General features: G+C 41.5%; 1 protein-coding gene across 2 annotated transcripts in view; it reads left to right on the forward strand.

Moving 5' to 3' along the window:
* The window catches only part of ADGRL2 (adhesion G protein-coupled receptor L2), a 538,071-nt gene that overhangs the window by 78,133 nt on the left and 445,315 nt on the right, over positions 1–14,623 (forward strand). The window contains exon 2 of one of the 2 annotated variants that reach the window (XM_075936335.2): positions 3,336–3,537. The exons of the other annotated variant lie outside the window; for it this stretch is intronic. The gene's annotated coding sequence lies outside the window, so the exon portion shown is untranslated. The remainder of the gene's footprint in view (positions 1–3,335; positions 3,538–14,623) is intronic. 2 annotated transcript variants of the gene reach the window in all.

The following is a 14,623-nucleotide window of genomic DNA, read 5'->3' on the forward strand; positions in this document are numbered from 1 at the left end:
TTACTTGATTGCAGCCATTGCACTGAGGCGCCAAGGAAATGAAATGGTTAAAAGTAATAAATACAAGTTGAACCTCTCTAGCCCAGCACCCTCAGGACCTGACTGGTGCCAACCAGAGAATTTACTAGACAACAGGAGGTCAATATTGTCTAGCAGCAATATTGTCTAGGTGGGCTTTTAGAAGACATTTAGGAGTAAATTAGAGCTAAATAACAGCACAGTACACAGAGAGCCAGGACTGGTGGCTATAAACAAACTTTATGGAACCACAGGAAACTTGGATACACCCATGATAAGTGGACATCCGGCTAACTAAAATCATGCTGGACCACAGAGAGTGCCAGACTAGACAGGTTCAGCCTGTAGTAAGTGATTGTTTAATATGGAACATAGTGATCTCCATAAGGACTTCAGCTAAAACCACTGAACTGACTAGAAGGATCAAGGAGCTTTGGATCATGCACTAAATGCTTATATACTGCTGAATGCACAGAATATTGGGCCAAGAGTACCACAGTTAGAAGAGGCAGAAATTTAGAGGAATTGTTCAGTGTTCTCTTAAGGTAGCTATATTGTGAAAATGGGATGCACAGAACTTTTAAGTATTGAGACAGAAATTTAACCCTATGCTGCATGGAGTCAGTATTTGCATAATTTTCATTTCAAATGCTGAGCCACAAGATTGGACACACAGTTATATTCATTGCAGCCCATATATCTTTCCCATCATTCATTCAGGTTTGTAGGATTATTTACCGATTAGTGCATATTAGTCATATATCTCTAATTAGCCAGTATCTGCAGTCAAGATGTTGTCTGATCATACTGACCAGAAGAACAAAACCAGAAGAACATATGCTACTGCTTAGGTGCTGGTATGTGGGGTGTAAACAGGCTCGCTAATAGGAGGAGCAAAGGAGACAGTTGCCTCAGTGCCTGACAACTCAAAGGGGCCCAGAGCTACTAGCTGCTGCTATTGCAACAACAGTGGTGCCACACCAGACACTTCATGGAGCTCTGAGGACTGGGGAGGGGGCCAGCACTGAGCTCCAGGTGGTGCTAAGGGCTGGCTGCCCAGCCCTGCCTCTTCTGCCTGAGACCTCGCCCCTTCCAGGGCCTCCCTCCCCTTCTCTCCCTTCCCACACACACACCTTACTATAGGGACCATGGTGGCTGTTGGCCTTGCTGAACATAAGCTCTTATACTGTGCAACTGTGCAATATTTGTCTGCTTGACTGGAAATGAATATTATCATTATATTACTGGAAGATTTACCCAGTGTTGCTTGGGTCCTCAATTTTTTTGTTTTTGGATAATAAAATTCAAATATACATGCTTCCTTTAAATCATTGGTTTGGAGTGGGGCTAGGGATGAGGGTTTCAGTATGCAGACTGCCCCAGGGAGAGATGACTACCCCAGCCCTCTCTCAGCACAGCAGCCTAAGGCCAAGTGAGACGCTCCTCTCCATGGCTGCTGCAGCTTCAGCAGGCACAGACCAGGGAGGTGTTCGTATCCCCTACCTGGGGCAGGTCCAGGTCCAGGTTCATCTTCCCCCTTCACACCCCAGCTGAAGTGGGGAGTGCAGCAAATTATGTACTTCCCCTCATTCCCTGATGATGGGGAACAGCCAGAAATTTCCCTGTATACGTGGCTTCAGCCCCATCCAACAAATCCCTTTCACCTTGGTAATTCTGTCTTTTTTTCTGTATGATTTTCTGAGAAGCAATCCATTCCACGCACATTTCATTTTCCTGGCACAACCAAACCCATACCTTGCTTCAAGTTATGATAAAAGGAAGGTGTATACCAGAATCGGTAGTCCTAGCTCTTACCATTTAGGAGGAGTCCCTCAGACAGTCAAACTCCCTCAAATATGCAGTAGATTTACCATTTATCAACTTCTCAGAGGTAGTGAACATGTCATAAACAAAGAAAGTGGTGTTTCAAGCTGGAAGAGCTTACAATCTGAACATTTGGGGGATAGTGGAAAAGGAAACTATGCAAATAAACTTCCCTCCTCATTGTTACCTGTTTCTTCACCAGTCAGTGACCTTGAAATAAGTGAGTGGAAACCACTAAAACAGCCTAGATTAAAGCAAAAAGTAACTAGACATCTTGAGATTTTCTTAATCTCCCTGGGTATGTCTACACTACCCTCCTAGTTCGAACTAGGAGGGTAATGTAGGCATACCGCACTTGCAAATGAAGCCTGGGATTTGAATTTCCCGGGCTTCATTTGCATAAGCGGGGAGCCGCCATTTTTAAAACCCCGCTGGTTCGAACCCCGTGCAGCGCGGCTACACGGGGCTCAAACTAGGTAGTTCGGACTAGGCTTCCTATTCCGAACTACCGGTACACCTCAGTTCCACGGTTCCACGAGGTGTACCGGTAGTTCGGAATAGGAAGCCTAGTCCGAACTACCTAGTTCGAGCCCCGTGTAGCCACGCTGCACGGGGTTCGAACCAGCGGGGTTTTAAAAATGGCGGCTCCCCGCTTATGCAAATGAAGCCCGGGAAATTCAAATCCCGGGCTTCATTTGCAAGTGCAGTATGCCTACATTACCCTCCTAGTTTGAACTAGGAGGGTAGTGTAGACATACCCCCTGGGTTTCTCTAGACTGGCAAGATTTTGCGCAAAAGCTACTGCTTTTGCGCAAAAACTTGCCGCCTGTCTACACTGGCAGGAGAATTTGTGCAAAAACACTGACTTAATAATGTACAAAATCAGTGCTTCTTGCACAAATACTTCGATGCTCCCACTCAGGCATAAGCCCACTTGTGCAAGAGGGCCAGTGTAGACAGGAACGTTAATTTCTTGCGCAAGAAAGCCCCATGGCTAAAATGACCATTGGAGCTTTCTTGCGCAAGAAAGTGTCTACACTGGCACGGATGCTTTTGCGCAAAAGCAAATCTTTTGCGCAAAGGCACATGCCAGTATAAATGCTCTCTTGCACAAATACTTTTAACGGAAAAACTTTTCTGTTAAAAGTATTTGCGCAAAATCATGTCAGTCTAGACGCAGCCCTGAGTATTAGAGTGTCTAAAGGTGCTGGCACAAGGGTCTCTAGTGAAAAACTAAAAAGCTGAAATTAGATGTAATTTTAAGACAGACTTCCTCCAGAAGATGGTGCTGTGGCATGGGAACAGGGGCAAGTTTCGGTTGGTGGGTTGTCAACACACCATCCTCCTCCCTAACATAGCAGTGGTGAGCAGTTCTTGACTCCATTTCTATACCTATCTTTAGCAAAGAAACTTACGCTTTTTTCTCTCCAAAGTGCAGATTTCATGTAAGTCATCCAGCACTTACCAGACAACTACAATGTGCTCTGTTTCAGATTGCCCTTGGAGACATTCAGTAGAATCTGGAGCTGGCCCTCATTAGCAGAGAACACCTGTGGTCTGCAATGGCTACCTACCAATTCACTTCTGGGAACAGCTCAAGAGGATCAGTAGGAGCTTAAGGCCCTGACTAGTCTAGGACTGAGGTACCTGGGAAAGTGAATCTCTGTGCCCTGTTGTGGTGTTTGAGATAAAATGGTATGTTTCTACTATACATTCCTAAGACACATTTCTTTTGAATCTGGTGTTTGGGCATTAGAAGGTCTTGGGAATTGAGGCAAAGTCTTGATTGTCTTCAAAGCACAATGAAAGGTGCATGCTTAACCAGGCATTTGGTTAAATACTCCCATGACAGTAAACAGAGACTGTTGGCAAATGCAAGGAAGCAGATAATTTGATCATCATCAGGGAAAAAAATTATCCTGCAATTATTTAATTTTAATTAGGTGAGGCACCTAGACGCCATGGTGATGGGCATCATAAAGCACTGTGAAATAAACTTCTTACAGTTTCATGTTGACTAATCATGTTTTCAACATTGCAACATCATATCTGGAAATACTTCTTTCAGGTCCAGTTCTTCTAGATATGGTATGGGGAAAATACAGCACCACGCCAGGTCAGAAACCAAATACTGAACCTGCTTTTCTGGCAAAAGCCTTTCCTAATAACTGTGATTAAGTACCTGACTTGTCCAGCCCCTTTCCGCTCACTGTTTTTTTTCATTGAAGATCAGAACTAAGGTCCCTTGAGAAGAAGTGTCAGAAACATTAAATGCAGGTATTGGTCTTTTTTTGTAAGGTTTTTATATAGTGATCACCATCCATATGCTATATTACAGGGTAGAGGTATAGGGTTGTTTTGAACGAATGCCAGTCAATTCCCCCACACAAACCTCCTCCTCCAAATCAAATTTAACTGTATCAAAAATTCAATATGAATTAGCTTTAAAAACTAATTTAAAATAAAGTCACTAAGCCTTTGCTACCTAAAAGGCCCCAAGAAGCTCTGTGTGTGTTTTGGCTGTTTTCCTTTCTTTTTTTTTTTTTTTTTCTTTTCTTTTTTTTAAATTGATTAGTACAATTGCTTTTCAAAGCACTCCAGTTCCTAGCAGTTTCCTACAACTGGAGAGAAATTGCTGCTTTTTGTAAATTAAATCGATCTCTGAAGAGTCTTATAAGAATAAAATAGTTTACTGCTTTTTCATCCTTAAGAAAGAGAGCTCCATCTACCAATTTATCAGTCTATCTATTTTCTAGCCATATCTATCCATAATGGTTAAAAGTTTTAAAGGACAATACATTTAAAAATTTTATATTACTTTTCATAAGAGCAGTTCAATTTATCTCTATTCCTTTGCAAAGATTAATATTGTCACTGTGCATTGTAGACTTGTGTTGGTTGAAAGAAGTTGGTGGCATGACAACATTTATAGAAAGCATAAGCTCAAATATCACTTGAGTATCCAAAAATGGATGAAGCATCATTCAGCCACTGCCATCTGTTGAGTGTTTCATGACAGCTGTATCTCTTGACCAGAGCTAGGGAAGATTACCATGAGAAGCAGAGAGGAAGTACATAACAATTAGACCCACACACAGAAGAAAATTCCACCTTTGACACTGCTTTTAATTGCACCATAATGATTTTTAATAGACATAATGATATGTAGTATAGAACCTGGGTTGATTTAAAGCAAACAATAAACCACTATGCAGCTGAAAAGCAACTGAAAATTCTTTCTGCAGGAAGGTTTTTGTCCTGGACAAGTACTTATCAGTACTTATACCAGCTACATTGCACTAAATATGCTTCTATTTTAAAAAAACAGACAAACAAACAAACAAAAGTGCCCACAATTTGTCAACAAGTCTCTTAGGATAAACACTTTGTATTGACTAAACATATGTGAATAGGGACTTTTTAAAACAAACTCTTCCTGTTACAGAGGAGGTGCTTTTTGGCTGCCAGATTTGACATGCTTTCAAAAACCAATATTCTTCATCTGAATGCAGCCTATGTCAAAGGACTGCAGCATGGACTAAAATAGCCCCACTTTCTAATGCCTCGTCCAATGAATGGATCTATCTTCTTCGCGTCTACAAAACTGCCACCTGGCTCTACCACTTGTGATACAGCTTCTCATAAGTGGTGAGGGATGGGGGGAGTTCCCCAGATGAAAAGGCAATCTGTCAGGGCCTGAAATCAATGGCCTAGACACCAGAGGAGGGGAAAGGTCAAAGTCAAATCTGCACTTTGATGTGAAAGTCTTTTTCTGCCCCCTTATCTAACCTCTGCCTCCCGCTATGCATGTTTTATATCACTCTGTCACTTCAACAGGCTAAATCAGTTACTGCACCTCTGGATTAGCCAATAGGTGTTGCTGTACAGGGATCCAGAATCAACAATGGAAGGTGAGCCCATCACCTCCATGATGGTAACTGTCCACACATCTCAGGAAACAGAACTGGACTTGGAATACAGGACTCTTGCTTGGAGGTAGGGTTCCACATCCTAAGGTCATATGACAACCTCAGAAATTCAGCTTTCATAAAAATGTGTATTTCTAGCCTTTGTAGTTCAAAAAAATAGTTCATGAAAACATGACCCAAATGTAATGAAGATTGTAATATGTCTGCCTGAATCTGCTGCCAGTCTGAAACTATAGCTCGGAGATGAGTGATATTAATAGGTTAATTCTGAAACCTACTGCTATGGGGAGGCAGGAAACTGAGGACCCTGTATATGTGTACGTCAGGGGAGAAAATGTGGAGGCCTTTGCTGCCACTCCCCATCATAGCTCCCCAGAGTCTTCTACATTTCCTTTGAGGTTGATCCAAGACTGCCTGAACACAGGGAATCATAGACTAGAATCATAGAATACTAGCATTGGAAGGGATCTCGAGAGGTCATCAAGTCCAGTCCCCTGCCCTCATGGCAGGACGAAGTACTGTCTAGACCGTCCCTGATAGATGTCTATCCAACCTGCTCTTAAAAATCACCAGTAATGGAGATTCCACAACTTTACTAGACAATTTATTCCAGTGTTCAACCACCCTGACAGTTACGAAATTTCCATGTCCAACCTAAACCTTCCTTACTACAGTTTAAGCCTACTGCTTCTTATCCTATCATCAGAGGCAAAGGAGAATATTTTTTCTCCCCCCTTCTTGAAACACTCTTTTAGGTACTTGAAAACCTCTATCTTGTCCCCTCTGATAGACAAACTAAACAAGCCCAATTCTTTCAGTCTTCCTTCATACTCAGGTTTTCTAGACCTTTAATCATTTTTGTTGCTCTTCTTTGGACCTTCTCCAGTTTCTCCACATCTTTCTTGAAATGTGATGCCCAGAACTGGACACAATACTCCAACTGAGGCCTAATCAGTGCAGAGTAGAACAGAAGAATGATTTCTCATGTCTTGCTCACAACATTCCTGTTAATGCATCCCAGAATCATGTTTGCTTCTTTTTATTTCCCAGCAGTATCATTTAGCTTGTGTTCCACTATGATCCCTAAATCCCTTCCTGCAGTACTCTTTCCAAGACAATCACAGATAGCTTCCCCAGTTGTCACCTCTAATATCATTAGCTCACAGACATTTACCTCCCACCTCATTCCCCTTCTGTTCTGAAATTTGATTTGACCTTTTCACATGTGTTCATTTTTTTGATTGTATCCTTTGGTACATATGGTCATGCCAATTTTCTTCCACAATTTGATCTGAGGAAGTAGGTCTGACCCATGAAAGCTCATCAGCTAATAAACCATCTTGTTAGTCTTTAAAGTGCTACATAGTCCTGTTTTTTGTTACAACTTCCCATTCTGTATGTGTGAAACTGATTGTTCCTTCCTAAACGGAGTACTTTGCATTTGTCCTTATTAAACTTCATCCTATTTACCTCAGACCACTTCTCTAGTTTTTCCATATCATTTTGAATTTTGACCTTAATCTCCAAAGAACTTGCATCCAAGATTGGTATAATCTACAAACTTAATAATTATACTCTCAATGCCATGATCTAAATCATTGATGAAGATACTGAACAGAACTGGTTCCAAAACAGACTCCTGAGGAACACCACTTGTTATGCCCTTCTGTCATGATTGTGAACCATTAATAACCACTCTCTGAGAATGGTTATCCAGCAGATAGTAGCCCCATCTAGTTTGTATGTCCCTAGTTTATTAATAAACATGGAAATACAACCTATACGAATGGTGGTTTGAAGAAGGCAAAAAGGTTCAGTTTTCATGAAGAGGAATGATGGTGAGCCTACCCCTCGCCCCTGTCCATCAGATGCACTCTCATGTGAGTGGCCCCTCTGTTACCATCCGATGCAGAACAGGGCCCTGACAAAGGGGTAAAAGGAAAACCACAGAGTCGTAAATCTTTAAGCCCTTCAGGGTAGTGGGTTATCTGTTACCAAAGCTTGTCTACTATCTACCACAACCTGGCTCTGATTCTGATATAGAACTTTTGAGTGCTGCCACAATAGCTATATTTAAAAATAATATGCTGGAGGGGGATTGCTGAGGGTTGTGATTTGCTTTAAATCTGGCTCCACTTGGTGATGTTTCATGTTGCATATCTAGGACACTGAGATGGCTTTAATCTCTAATACTGTGTTAAACTTTCCCTGCTAGTTACCAACAAAACTCTGGTTGTTGCTCTTTGAAATAATTATGTGTTGGAGTCAAAACTAATATACATTTCCATATTATCTAGTTCCATTGTGAATCCATGGTGCTGGGTTACAACAGCCATATAGGTTTTTTTTTTAATATGTAGATTAAAGCAGCAGAGGTTTAAAATACCAGCTCTGCTGTTAGGTCAGTGGAAGGCTCTGGTTTACTGCTACATTAGCTTTTACTAAATTGTTTGGGATTTATAACTTTTTATTTTACAAGTGTATTTTGAAAGAAGTTAGTGAAACAAAACATAAGTGATCCCATCCCCCAGAAAGTCACTTTTATGTTTTGGAGGTTGTTGGATTTTTTTAACATGGTAAAGTGGTTGTAAAATATACTCTTGATTCTTAAATAAAACAGCATGCAAGTAAAGCCAGTATGGGAAGTGGGCCCCTTTCTAGACATTTTATAGACCGCCCAGGACTCTAACAGGAACACTGAGACTGAATATAGATTTTGTAAGGGTTTGTGCTGGGCATTTTAACAGGAGGCTTTAAAAATAACCCAAATGCATTTTACAAAGAATAATTAGGTTGAAGGGAATTGGTTTTGGAGCATCAGGGCAATAGGATGAGGCTTAGTCACAACTTGTCTGAGTGAGAACTGGTGACTCCAGGATGGCCATTCAGATCCCTGTGAAACTTAACAAGGAACCATACTGCTACTACAAAAATAATAGGGTAGACCATGTTACTTGACATCTGGAATCCAGGAAGGTCCCCAGTGTCCTGGGTACTATTGAAATTCAAAAATAAAGGGGGAGCAGCAATTGTTATCACTGTCTTGTTTATTATTAGGACTGATTAGAAATGCAAAACCCACATTTCATTGTAAGCATTACAGTGAAAGGGAAGAGGAGAAAGAAAAGGCCGTAAGATTTCATTTTGTAATTTTAAATCCTAGGATTAAATGTGGAAAAGAACAGAACTTGGTGTTTTGGGGGTTAAGTTTCTGTTTTTGTTTTAAGACTGTGCTTGTGTGCTTTTTTTTCCCAAGGTAAGTGAATGTTAAGTAGACGGAGATACTATTGCTCCATGCTTCCATGCTAATAAGGCATGCTTCCCACAGTGTGTGACAGAAAGAATGAATACCATGCAGTGCTAATGGTTAATTTGTAGTGGCATGTGTGTTCCTTGAATGTTTGTGAAGTTTCCTGATTCACCATCACACAATTGAGTCTCCATCTTAAAAAAAAAAAAGACATGGTGATACGTAATGAGATGAAGCAGTGCTGACGGAGAGCTTCTGAAAGATACATTGTTCACCACAGCCTATTCACTTATAGTAATAATAATGCTTTGCACTTTAAATTTATTGTTAATTTCTCAGTATTTGGGGAGCAGAATGACTCCTCATCCAATAATGGCAGTACTGACTGATTTAAAATGTTAATTGCTGTGGAATCTGTCACAGATCGCGTCAAGCCACGGTGATGCTAATCTATATCATGAATTTGAAACTCCTTTGGGAAGCATATATTTAGACTTACTGCTGAGTGAACATGACTGTTAGGATTATGGAGGCCAATCACAGTGAAGAAAAGCAGGAACGCTTCTTCTGAGTAGAAAGTAAACAATAGGGTGATTGTCTGCTTACACTTGGTGACTAAACAGCCCAACTGCTGAGGAGCGCTAGGTGAAAAGCGGCTATCAGCAAGGAGTCTTAATGTTTTCTTCATGGAGCTAGATGTTGTCAAGGATTCGGATGAGCCACCCTAGTGAGTGTACAGGAAGCAAAACAAGATATTCTTGCTTAGGCCCTGCTTTGTGTAATTATACAACATTTGAACTCCCAAATACTTCAGAATGAATCACAGCCCTCTAAAAACAATAGCAAAGGTTCTTGGCATCCTGATAATAATTGAAATGTTGTTTGTTATAAAGTAAATACATCAACTTATTTATATTTGTATCCACAAATTATGCTAGAAAAATCCTTTTTGCTCTCTGAAAATAAAGAAGGTCTTGAAGTTATTTTCACCGAATTTCATTTCCTGTTTTCCAAAGAGGATCTATGAAGTCTTAGCTCTGCTTTAAATAGGGTCACTAGTTCCAGTATGTTACTCTTAATTCTTTAAAAAGATTTCTTTAAAAGAATCTGTTTATGCAGGAGGAATAAAAAAGCACATCATTCTGATTTAGCCAGATTGTGTGAATTAAAGAATGCTGTTTGCACTACTTTTTTTTAACAAGAAGCTGACAGGTTAGTGTATGAGTGCTCTCTGCTTTCCAAACGCTATGTCCCACTCGTTCCACTGAATCAGTAGGAGTATTCACATAAGTCATAATCATCAGAATAATACTTGGTTCTCATGCAGCACTTTTAATCAGTGGATCTCAAAGCACTATGGGGTTGAGACTGACTATAGTAGAATACATACCTATGTTTAAGTTGCGCCACACAATTTTTGTCCAGAAAATGAAAAATCTGATGGAGGAAAAAATATTGACTAACACAAAGGGCATTCTTAGGTTTACTTTGCAGACAGGAAGATAGTTTATATGAATTATGGCTCAAACACACATTGTTTAGTGCTGTTTATAGGGAAACCAGAAAACAAATCCTCAAAAACTGAGATGTGACAAAAGCAAGGACATTCACTTGATCTAAATCCACTGAACTACATTCTGCCCTTAGGAAGAATTACATTAGATATCCCTACTAATGTCAGTGGGGTTGCATGAACATAATCAGAAGGCAGAATATGGCCAATTGTTTGTCATTTCCCCTGCTGTTCTTCAGTAATGGTTCAATAGCCCATATGGTACCTAATAGACTACCTTGATCTGTGACCCCAGCAATATGGAAACACGCTATGTTGAAGAAAAGAGGAAGGGTTAGGTTTAGCTTTGAAACTCCCAGTTTCTGGTATCTGCTTACCACGGAGAGCAAGGGGTTCGCCATCTACGTCTCAATATCCTTTTTTTTTTTTTTTTTTTTTTGTATTTTATTGAAATCTCATTTAATAAACATAGACGGGAAATAGCTTTAAAGGAGTGATGGAGTGGATACAAATTGTGAGCCTCTCTGAACATTTAGGAATTTTAAGAAGCGGCATCATGAAGTTCTATTTTTGCTTCATCTTCTACCATTTAAAATACAACATGCTCACACAATGGGAAAAGAACAAAGTAAAAACTGGTTACTCTGCAGCCCAAACTACATTTCTGTGGCAGTCTATAAAGATCATCCAGGAAACAGGTTTTTTACTGTGGGGACAGAGAATTGGGATGGGAGTGACACATATTGAATCTAACTTTGATTTTGTCTGTCCCTTTTGAATCCCCTTTAATGTTTTCATCCCCCTTGCCTGCCCCTCTTGTATTTCATCAACTTTTCATTTCCCCTCCTTTTGATCCACAATTTAGATCCTAAGACTCGGCTAGTTCTCAAACACCTGTTTATGTCCCCATAATTCTGCAAGTGTCATCAACTCTGCTTATGTTAAAGTCAGTCTTACAATATTTGTTTTTCCTTAAAGCTTCTGGGTATGTCTACACTGCACGCTTATTTCAAAATAAGCTATTCTGGAAGAAACACTCCGGAATAGCCTATTTTCAAAATAGCACATCTATACTACAAGAAAGCCTCAAAATTAGTCTAAGCCTAAGGCTTCCCTAATGTGGACATGCTACCTCAATTTAGAGCCCCAGGAGGCACTGGGGAGTAATTACTTCGAATGGTCCTGGGGAAGAGCTATTTAGAAATAGCAGCAGTGGAGTGTCCACACTACTGGTATTCCGAAATAGCTATATTGGAATAGGCATTATTCCTCATGGAATGAGGTTTACAAAAGTCAGAATAAGCCATCTGTTATTTTGAATTACAGGCAAATCCATTTCTACTTTTAACAAAAGTACGTTTCTAGCCTTCATGGCTATACAAGATGTTGAAAACATGTCACTAAAGGCTTAACAAATCAGGAGGCAACTAAAAAGAAACCAGAATGGTAAGCATTCTTTAATGTTATGATTTTAAAACCAAACTCATTATTTTGGGGGACCTGACTCATGCTTGGGATTGACTTCCTCCAGGTTTCAACAGCAAAATACCCCACAAAGCTTTGCATATGTATCACAGATGCTGGGATACTTTGGCTTTCAAGCATGAAGAGAAGCATTGGCAAGGAGGTGACATCCCTGCCAGATGAACTGCAGGTGCATATTGAGAAGCCAGCTGAGGAAGATTTAATTGATAATCAGCCAAGCATGGCAGCCTGAGAATTACTGTAGAGCTCCCTGGTGAAGCAGGTGGTGGTGAGAGGCTCACACAATGTTGGGGCATAGACACCTTAAAAAGCAGGGGCTTATAATGAAATCCCATAACTGCAGCTTTTAAAAATAGTATGAGCCCCTCCCAAGTACCTGGAGGCATTATGTCTGCTCCTACTCACAGCTGACAGTCACCACCAACTCTTGTTGTGGCACATATTCCCCAGCAGCTCTGAATCTAAAAGCTTCCATGGAGCCCTAGTTCCCAGTGTCACTGCTGTGGGTGTGGTGGATTAAATTCTTTCAAAGAGTTACTCAGCACTGTTCATTTGTAACTAGGTAACAGTATCCTGTCCCTAGGCAATTGGCTATTAACAAGTTGTTCTCATGAGGCAAAGCTTCCTCCTTTTTTGTTTAACAAGCTGAGTGTGGTGAGACTAGAGTTCTCTGGCACCTTCTCCAAGATTCCCATCTTGATTGTGTGACAGAATCAGGGCCTATTTCTTCCCTGCAGAGTTAGCCAGCTCTTACACTGGTGTTGCCCCATCCCACTTTTGTCTACAGAAAACTCTCTCAGCTGAATTTGGTGGTGCTTTAAACTAAGGAGCTTGGCTGGGTGTCGTCTTAGAACCTGAATAGTGTTTTCACTCTGTCTGATAATTCATTAGCTTTGCAGTGAGGATGCAGGCTAAATCACATGAGTACTGATAGTCCTGTAATGTCTTCCAACTATTCTCCCATGTGTCCAGAAGGACAGACAAGTTCTCCCACAATTATGTTAGTAAAATCATAGAGCATCCCAACTCACCTAAAGACAGCTCTCCCCTCTTTCTTCCCTCCCCCACTTGAAGTCCTAGCAATACATCTATTGAGTGCATCAGGATACAGTAACTCAGGCTCCATATTTGTCATCTGAAGAAGTGGGCTGTGCCCATGAAAGCTCATTATACTGTACTATTTGTATGTTTTAGTTAGTCTTTAAGGTACTACAGGACCATTATTTTATTGTTTTTTAGTTACAGATTAACACAGCTACCCCTCTGTAACTCAGGTACAGTTATGGGCTGCATCTAGACTGGCATGATTTTGTGGAAATACTTTTAACGGAAAAGTTTTTCCGTTAAAAGTACTTCTGCAAAAGTGCATCTAGTACTTTGCGCAAAAGCATCCGTGGCCACTCTAGACGCGATTTTGCACAAGAAAGCACTGATTGCCATTTTAGCCATCAGGGCTTTTTTGCACAAAACAGTTCTTCCCTGTCTACACTGGCCTTCTTGTGCAAGTATTCTTGCACAAGGGGGCTTTCCCGAGCAGGAGCGTCAAAGTATTTGCGCAAGAAGCACTGATTTTGTACATTACGAAGTCAGTGCTCTTGCACAAATTCAAGCGACCAGTGTAGACAGCTAGCAAGTTTTTGTGCAAAAGCAGGTGCTTTTGTGCAAAATCTTGCCAGTCTAGACGCACCCATGCAGTGCAGCTGTTCACACCTGGGGTAGCCTAATCCAAGTGCTCAGTCTTTACTGCAGAGGTAACTCAGTTCATCAGTCTCTCTGTGCTGAAGTCAAGTAAACTGTCCTATGGTTCTTCCCAGTGAATTTCTGGAAGAACTTGTCTACCCTTCTGAGCATGTGGGGAGTTAGGGGGAAAGCACTGGAGGACTATCAGCATTTCAGTGATTTAGCTTTTGAACTCTCTACAAAATGAGTGGGTTAATAGTCTGAGTGAAGGTGGTGCCTGGCCTGTAGCCCGCACCTCAGCCATGCCAGCCACTGTGGGGTTTTTTACCACCAAACTCAGGTCAGAGGTTTTGTGTGTGGGGAGAGAGGGGGACATAGGGTATGTCTACACTACCACCCTAGTTCGAACTAGGAGTAACGGTAGTTCAGAATAGGAAGCCTAATCTGAACTACCTAGTCCGTGCCGCGTGTAGCCGCGGGCACGGAGTCCGAACTAGTGGACATTTAAAAATGGCGGCGCCCAGCAAGATGCAAATGAAGCCTGGGAAATTCAAATCCCGGGCTTCATTTGCAACTTCGGTTGCCTACATTAACCACCCTAGTTCGAACTAGGGGGGTAGTGTAGACATACCCTTACGGTGACGTAGTGAGAGGAGCGGGGAGGGCAGTTGCCCCCGGGCGCCATGCTAGGGGGCGCCAATTAGCTGCTGGGCCACTTGCTCCATGCAGACAAGCCGCTGCGGCAGTATTGGGTGGCGGAAGCAGGTACTTCAAAGGCCTGCCTGGGAGTCCAATGCCCCTGGCTCAGAAGCCACTGCAGCCCCCACTGTGCAATTCAGTGCAGTTTTGCCTTTGCCCCTCTGGGCGCATAACACCTTTGCTACGCCACTGGGGACTTATAGGCAGCACTAATTCTGCAGAGGA

Source organism: Pelodiscus sinensis, chromosome 9 (genome assembly GCF_052426305.1).
Source record: "Pelodiscus sinensis isolate ZL-2025 chromosome 9, ASM5242630v1, whole genome shotgun sequence".
NCBI classification, from domain to species: Eukaryota; Metazoa; Chordata; order Testudines; family Trionychidae; genus Pelodiscus; species Pelodiscus sinensis.